Here is an 8,696-nt window from a genome sequence, read left to right as displayed (position 1 = left end):
TCTAAGAACCCACCGGTAGGGCTTGGGAGGGGAGGACCTTGGCTTTCTATTTACCTCCCAGCCGCGGTAATGAGAGCTGCTGCCAGAAACCGAGGTCTACACTCGCGCCAGCGGGCTAAGTAAGCACTCGACACGCACTTTCCCATTTTGTCCTCGCAGTCGTCCTCCCAAGCGTGCAGCCGTCCCATGTTCCAGGTAAGGGAATGGAGAACAGCGGTGCAGCAGCTTGCCGGGGCCAACCCAGTGGTGCAGCTGGGATTTGGGTTTTAAGTCCAACTCCGCTGTCCTAACTCTCAGCCACTTCCCTAAAGTCAGCTTCCAGCTCCACTGAGCAAAAAAGAAAAAAAAAAAAAAAAAAATCCTGCAAGAGAGGCCGCCTGGCTCCTCCACCGCCGCCTCCTCCGGTGGCTGCCCCCGCCGCGCCCCGCATCCCACGGGGTCTCCTTGCAGCTCACTGGTCCCCGCAGCCGGGGCCGCGTCCCCCGCGTGCCCCAGATCGCCCCGCTCCCCCTGGAGGGAACCTGCCCCCAGGCCCCCGCTGGGACGGGCATTGGCAGGTGTGCGGGGTTCCTGCGCCCGGCCATCCCCAGCCCCCGTCTTGGTCCCCGGGGGCGCGCTCCACACCCCGAGGCCCGCTTCCCCGGGCCCCCCTCTGGGGGATGCGGGGGGGGGGACCCGGGGGGTGCGCGCGCCGGAGCCGCGGGAGGGACACGCGCCGGGTCAGAAAGGGGGTGACCGGGCTGCCCTGGGGAGGGGCGACGTCTCAGCCTTCGCTCCTCGCGCCCCGAGCGTCCAGCCCGGCCGGCCAGCGCCCCGCAGAGCCCGGGGTCGCTCCGTGCCCTTAGGGCCGAGGGGCGGGGCGGGCCGGGCCGGGGACGAGGCCGTCCTCCCGCGTCCCGGGCCCTTCTCCCTGTGCCCGTCTGGCGAGGCGGCAGCGGCGGAGCGCGGCGGGCAGGGCCACCTGCACCTGCTACGAGGCGGCGGCCGGGGCCCGCGCGTGCGACCGCACCTCCCGCCGCGAGCGCCTCGGTCACGCGGGGCCCGGGCCTCGGATTCCGCGCGGCCGGCGGGCCAGGCCCTGCGCCCGGACACCCGCACCCCCGCCCCGCCCCGCCCGGCAGGGTGAGGAGGGGCCGCCCGCAGGGGAGAGGCGGGGAGGGGGACGGGGGGGAGGGAGGGGCGCCGCGTGCCCCGCTCGGGCCCCCGGGGAGCCAGCCGGGCGATCCCGGCCTCTGCCCTCCCCTCGCCTCCCCCGCGCTCGCCCTGCCGGGGAGGAGGAAACGCGAGCCGCGCGCAGACACCTCCTCCGCCTCCGCCGCCTCCTCCGCCTCCGCCTCCGCCTCCGCCGCCTCCTCCGCCTCCTCCGCCGCCGAGCCTGTTGCTGCCGCCGCCGGCGCCGCGGGACCCGCCGCGTCCTCAGCCCGGTGACCGCGAGGCGGGAGCGGGGGCAGGGGACCCCTCGCGGCCCCCCGCCGCCGGACAGCGCCCCGCCCGGACCATGGGCGCCCCGCCCGCCCCGGCCCGCCCCGCGCCGCGCGCCAGCACCTGCGCGCCCCGGCCGGGCCCCGGGCTCTGAGCGCGCCGCGGGCCAGGTGGGTGCCTCCCGGGGCTGGCGCGCCCCCGCGGGGCCCCGGCCGCCCCGCCCCGCCCGCCCCGCCCCGCCCCAGCACGCCCCTCCCGGGCCCGCGAGGCTGCAGTCCCGCGGCCCCGGGGCGTAGCTGCTGTGCGCGCCGCGCCGGGGGCTTCCGGGGCGCCGGGGGGCCGGGGGGGCGGGGGTGGGTGCGTTGCTCCCCTGCTTGGACGAAAGTGAAAGCTTCAAGTTCACCGCGGCCCGGGAGCTCCTCCCGCGGCGCGGGGCACCCTCCTCCTGCCCCCCACCCCACCCCGCTCGCGCGGCATCCGCCCCGCCAGACATCTCTGGGGCTGTGGGGTGCGCAGGGCGAGCGCGCTGGGCGCGGGCGGGCAAGGGAGCCCCTCGCCGTCCTTCCCAAGTTCCCGGTACTTCGCGGTAGTGACTTTGGCAGCTCCACCCGCGCGCACAACATTTCTTTCTATGGGCACATCCTGCGCCAGCCATCGTGAAACCCTGCTTAATTGTTTCTCGCAGCTTCCTTCCTGACCCTCTGTGATCAGGGGACCCCTCAAACTTGGTGGCGCGCGGTGGTGGTGGTTTTCAAGAGACGGTTTCCTTGGACATCCCCCTAGAGGTGGCTTTACCTGCTATTTTGTTTAAAATAGGCTGTTCTCTGTGAGTTGCTTCAAAAGGAAAAGAAATTGAAAGTGATGGCTGTTCTGCCCTCCTCAGAGTACCTTCCTGGCGTTTAATGGGTGAGGTGGAGATCTTCTCGTTCTTCTGGGATGGTTGGATGGTTTCCTGTATTGATATAATCAGACGTTGAAAGAGCGTTTTTAAATGACCTGGTTTACATGGGTCACACCCAAGACACTCCGCTATCTCAACGAGCCCCAACTTCAGAACTTTTCGCCCTGTGCGTAAGCAGGACTACAGAGGCCTTGATAGAAACCCCTTCTTTTGGAAAGCGGGAATTCATTCTCTGCCTACATTTGATGGGATTGGTAAGAGTTGGAGCATAGCCACCTTCAAGTTTTGTTGTTTTTTGGGGGGTGGGGGCCTGCTCTGTGTGGGAGGGGCTGGGGTGGAAGACTGAATGCAGAGTTGTCGCGAGGCCGGGGAATCCACCTTGCTAAATGACTCCCCTGCATTTCTGAACACTTCATGTTCTGTTAGTCTGGGTCAGGGATCCCTGAAACCAGCCTTAGTGAGGTGGCTTCTCTTGCTTGGGGACGAGGAGTTGCTCAGGATCAGCTCCTGCCTGAGAATCCTGAAGCCTGTCTAAAGGAATTAGAACATTGCATGAAAAAAAAAAGTTTGTATAAAGAAGGATTGACTGCTTTTGCAAACGGGTGTTTTAGAGCTGTTTAAAATAGAATGTTCATCACAGTCTTGAATCTCCCTGTTTCTTTTTTTTTTTTTTTATCAAGTTATAGGGAAATAAGACCATAAAAAGGGGTTTCTCCTTAGATTTATCTCTAGGTAACGACTGATGTAATAAGAGCTCCCGGACGGTAGACACAGCTGTGAATTACAGGGTGCCCTGTGAAATGTTTAGGGGATATTTCCTGAAGTGAACAGAAGAGGAGGATCCTGAGACTATTAATTGAGTGCGAGGAGATGGGAAAGGGACTACGTGTGGCTCAAAGTAGGAAATAAAAGTATCGGGTGATAACTAAAGTAAAGGTCTTTATGTTGATTTGTCCAGCCATTTGGAAACCAGTAAAATAGGGGGAAAACTCATCATGGTATAAATTGCTAACATCAAATTTGAGTTTTGCAAATGGGGCTTCCTGCCACTGTCCTTCCCACTGAGAGGTCTGGGGATTTCCCTTTTCACTGCCGTAGCATTCTCGTTGGGTGCTGTCCTACCAGTCTTGGGATGACATTAATTGACTTAGGTGGTACCACAGGGTCTGCGGAGGAAGTGGGTGACTCGGAGGAAATGCAACTTGCCTTTTCTTCCTCATTACCCAGCTCTTGATGATCTTTGCCTTGCATTTGCGGAGAAAGCAGCCTCCACCAGAGAGGCTGCATCACAATCAGGTGGACTGCTGTGCGGAGCCAGGTGTGGGTGGGCGGCTCCTGCCAGGCCTTCTGGAACCTTCTAGGGCGTAAGACTGGGTGAGCAGCAGGGAGTGCTGCACCAGGCGGCCTGGCGCTTACCAGTTCCCCATCCACCCAGCATGTCTGATCATTATGGTGCCGGGAGTAGGGATGCCTGCTTGAGAGGACCCTGTCTTTGAATATACTTCTAATTTTATCTTGTCAAAATGGCAACTCCCTCAGGCCCCTTTTCTGCCCGGCACAGCATTTCTCTGAAGTCCCCCAGCCTCTGCTCTTTACATCCCCCAGATGACCTAACTCTGCTTCTGTGTTGGTGTAGTTGGCTTTACCCCTTTCCCGGTCTCCTGGGCTGTGCTTCTCAAGTATAATGGCCACAGAGCCCCCAGTATGTGACATGTTTTCCGGCCCTCTTCTTTTCTTGGTCATTAAAACTTGGAGGATCAGAGTCTGTGTGGGAAAGTGCCCGTGATTCCACTCAGCAGACAGGCAGCCCTGGGTTCGAAGCCCCCTGGTGATGATGGCAGAGGCTGTAGGTTTTCAGTGCAGAACTGATACCTTACAAATTGCCTTAACTGACTTTTATCTTCATTTTTTCCTTCCCAGCCCCGTGTTCCAAGAAAAAGATCTTTAAACCAGATTCTTCACAAAGGACATGAGGGTTTCCATTCTCGCAATTTTTGACATTTTCAAGCTGAGATTTCCATTTGCTGGGTTCTTAGATTGAAGGGCACTGTGTCCCTTTTCAGGTTTTCGAATGTTTAGAAAAGGATTCGTCATATTTGGGCCATATGAATAATCTTGACACTCGGGTTTCAGTAAAGCTGTGCAGGATGTAGGAAATATGTTTTAGCGCCAACAAAGAGGCATTTAATTTTGAGTGTGTCTGTATCCTTTGTGACAAGCAGTGGTGTTTTTCTCTTAAAAAGATAGCGTACATATTTAACGACACATTAATTCTGATCAGTAAATCTAAGTTTCCAAAGTAGGTAAGTAGTTGTGAGTTTGTTGTCAAACTTAATGAATTTATACAAGTAAAGTTCTTAGAATAGTGCCTGATACATAGTGAGCACTCAGTAAATATTGCTTATTGCTATTATTATATTTATATCTTTTATACTTCTAAGGTTTAATTTGGACATCATATTTAGATTAATGAGACCAAGCAAAATTCAGATAGAAAAACAAGCCAGCTAATTCACGAAAAAGATATTTTAGAGTTATTCTCTTCTAGAGATATTTATATCACAAAGAATAGAAATTTGGGCAAAAGGCAAATCCTGTCTATATCATTAGCTAGGGGACCCTTATGAAAATGGGGATGATAAAACATACATCTCCAAGTTGTAAGAATTCAGAAGATCATATATGTAATGTCCAAGAAGAGGTACAATTTATTGGTCAATAAATATTCCTCTAGGGATCCCTGGGTGGCGCAGCGGTTTAGCGCCTGCCTTTGGCCCAGGGTGCGATCCTGGAGACCCAGGATCAAATCCCACGTCAGGCTCCCGGTGCATGGAGCCTGCTTCTCCCTCTGCCTGTGTCTCTGCCTCTCTCTCTCTCACTGTGTGCCTATCATAAAAAAAAAAAAAAAAAAATTAAAAAAAAAATTTTCCTCTAGCAAAGCAGTTAAGAGCAGGTGGAAAGTCTAGACGGGAAGGACCCGGGTTCAAAACCTGGTTCTGCCATCTGCTGCTGGTATGACCTTGGGCAAGTGACCTTACTTCTCTGTGCCAGCCCCTTCTTTCTCATCTCTTATCTGAAGATTGGCGCTCATAATGGTAAAAATCGACCAGAGTCCTTATTTAGATATGATAATAATAGTCTTTATTGTCCAGGGATGTTGTGAGAGCTCAATTAGTTAACAGTCACATAGTGAGTACAATTAGGTTATGTGTTAAAATTATTATTATTATTACCTTCAGGAGAATAACAAAGCAGCTGTGCAAGAGGGAGGGATATTCATGCTCCCTGAGGGCCAGCAAAGGCCCCCACCCCTCTCTCCTGTGCCACAAAGTAGAAGAGAATACAGGAAGTGGCCATGGCATCCTAGAGGACGAGGCTTAAGTTGGCTCTGATCCATGTAGGAAGGAAGTCATTCAAAACATCATTACTTTATGTGTCAACTTAAGGCCGGAGCATCCTTGATGATGAAGAGGTTAGATCCATGGGCTCCAGGAGCTCCGCGTGATGGCTCTGGGAGAAGCTGCTCTGATGGGGTGGGGTTCTGGGACAAATAGTGCAGCCACGCCCCATGTGATCCCACTGCGTGAGATTAGAGGATTCGGGTGGCAGAAAAATTCATGCCCACTCTATCTGGGCTAAAGAACAGGAAAACTAAACCACTGATCTGTAAGGGGAAGTGAATAGCTATCCGGGGGACTCCCTGCCCATCCTGGGGGTCCCTAACAACTGGCCAGTCTTGGCTGGTCCCTAACCTGGCTTGGAGCTAGAAGCTTCAACACGGCTCCCTTTATCCCCCTTTTATTCCCTCCTGTCCTCCCACCAGCACTCCGAGAGGGTGACAGCTGAGTCTGTAGTGGCTGTGGTATTGCTGGCTTCTGGAAAGTCCCCATCCTAGTCCCCTTGGTTTGCTGGGAGGGCACAGAGGGGGGCTGGGAAGAGAGGGGGTTCCCAGCGACGGCTTGCTAACTCCCACCATCTCTTCTCTCACTTCCTGATCAATAAACCCCATTCTCTCTTCCTGTCCCTCCCCCACATTTGTATTCTTGACAGGAAGACGAGAGCAGCTTTCCATCCCCACACAGTGTTGGGGACATTTGGTATTAGACATTATGAAAATTAGAGTTACCCGATAGAAGACAACTCGAGGATGATCTTGTTGCATTCTCTTATGAGAATAAACTTGAGCTTTGGAGAAGATAAGTGACTCGTCTTCTCAGCTTCACACTGGAAAGTGTTTTCATCAGGAAACATAGGTCCTCTGCAGCACTTGGATGGCGGTCAGCGACCGGATTGTCCTAATTCTGTCACCCAACTTGGACAGGCCTCTTAGCTTCTCCACAGCCACGTTTCCTCATTTCAAATATAAGGGAAATTACTAAAGAGCTTAAAAGGACATTTCCAGCTTTCAGAATTTATAATTCTATGTGCATGCCTAAAGGGATGTTTGACACAGAAGGACTCACCAACAAGGTGAGGGCAACTGTTCCAATAACAGCATATGTGATAAAAGTGGTTGGGGTGCCTACCATGTTTAGGGACAGTGGTAGGCAGGGGTTGTGTAGCGTACAGACGGTCTCTGTGAGGGACAGCTGGTGCACAGGTGAAGCTACCAGCAAGAACACAGCTGGAAGTTCACTGGAATAACAGATTCAGTATTTGTTCCTGAGGGTAGGAGGCACACGTGCCCTCTTTGAATGGGCGGTTCTACCTCGGATGGTCAAGGTTGCATGCAAATCATGTGGACTGAGACGGCTTACAAAATAACATAATGCTGTATTAGTATTATTTGAATAGGTCATCTGTTTCACAGAACTTTTTTTTTTTTTAAGATTTTATTTATTTATTCATGAGAGAGGCAGAGACACAGGCAGAGGGAGAAGCAGGCCCCATGCAGGGAGCCCGATGGGGGAATCGATCCCCGGTCTCCAGGATCAGGCCCTGGGCTGAAGGCAGATGCCAAACCGCTGGGCCACCGGGGCTGCCCCTCACAGAACTTTGTATTGGAAAGTAGTACAGACAGGGGTGCCTGGGTGGTTCAGTCGGTTGAGCATCTGCCTTCAGCTCGGGTCATGATCCCAGAGTTTCCGGATGAGTCCCACATCTGGTTCCCTGCTGGGTGAGGAGTCTGCTTCTCCCTCTACCCCTCCCCCACTCATGATCACTCTGTCTTTCTCTTTGTCTCTCAAATAAACAAATAAAACCTTAAAAGTAGTACAGACAGTTACCTAGTCTAAGTTACCATGAATCTTACATCAGCAGAATCTGAATTGCTGATAAATAATTAGGGCTATCTTTGGGGCAGAACTTAATTTTATTTTTAAATTTTTATTTACGGGGTACCTGGGGGGCTCAGTGGTTGAGTGCCTGCCTTCAGCTCAGGGCGTGATCCCGGAGTCCTGGGATCGAGTCCCGCTTTGGGTTCCCCATAGGAGGCTCCTTCTCCCTCTGCCTGCGTCTCTGGATCTCTCTCTGTGTCTCTCATGAATAAATAAATACAATCTTTTAAAAAAATTTTTTTGTAAACTTAAGTAATCCCTATACCCACTGTGGGGCTCGAACTCATGAGATCAAGGGTCACATGTCTTCTGACCAAGCCAGCCAGACATATATGTTCATTTACGAGTGGTGTTAAGGACCAATCGGCTTTTTACAGAGAAACAAAGAATGTGCCATAGCTTGTTCAAATGAAAATGAGAGCTCTGCACATTTAAATAGCTTTGTCAATGTCTAATTTGGTAACTGGTTATTTATTAAATGTTTGAAATTCTAAATTGTGTAAATTTATTTTGCACTGTGGATATATTGCCTTCCAAGAAAACGGAAAATAATTCTGTATATTGTTGCCACCATATTAATAATTGCCCCATCTACACTAATTGGTAGATCTCAGGTCTCTCCTTTGTAATAATTCTAGTACTTCTTTAAACATGTCTTGGGATTAGCGGCTGTCAACAGTTAGAACTTGAAACAGATTCAGTTACAGGAGTGGAAGTTGAGCCAGACATTTAATGCCACTCTCACCAGGTGAGAGGGAGAAAAAAGAAGAGAGAGAGAGACCATTAATATGGGGTTATATGAACTTCAAGTCTGTTTTCATCATCAAGAGAAGTTGTACTTTAAAGGAGACGAGATGGGGAATATGTTGCCATGAACTCTGTTGGAGCTCGAAAGTATGGGTTTCCTTCCGAACTTTTGAACATTCAAAAGTAAAACCTAGCTCTGCACTGTGTTCAAATCCTATTATAAAAATCCAATCTGATATATGCATATATGTCATGTAGAGTTAAATGAGTAGACTTCAGTTCTATTTCAGAAATGTTTAGAATTTGTTTTTTTTTTTAAGATTTTATTTATTTATGCATGACAGACACAC

At 52.2% G+C, this 8,696-nt stretch overlaps 1 protein-coding gene across 4 annotated transcripts in view; it reads left to right on the top strand.

Moving 5' to 3' along the window:
• The first annotated feature begins 1,941 nt into the window (after nt 1-1,941).
• TBC1D1 (TBC1 domain family member 1) overlaps nt 1,942-8,696 on the top strand; it is a 237,843-nt gene continuing 231,088 nt past the window's right edge. The window contains exon 1 of one of the 4 annotated variants that reach the window (XM_077879635.1): nt 1,942-2,577. The gene's annotated coding sequence lies outside the window, so the exon portion shown is untranslated. The remainder of the gene's footprint in view (nt 2,578-8,696) is intronic. The other 3 variants (XM_077879631.1, XM_077879625.1, XM_077879637.1) reach the window with 3 other exon arrangements.

This window comes from Canis aureus, chromosome 2, assembly GCF_053574225.1.
Source record: "Canis aureus isolate CA01 chromosome 2, VMU_Caureus_v.1.0, whole genome shotgun sequence".
NCBI classification, from domain to species: Eukaryota; Metazoa; Chordata; class Mammalia; order Carnivora; family Canidae; genus Canis; species Canis aureus.
Note: the sequence above shows the minus strand (reverse complement) of the source record. Positions and strands in the feature narration are given on the sequence as shown.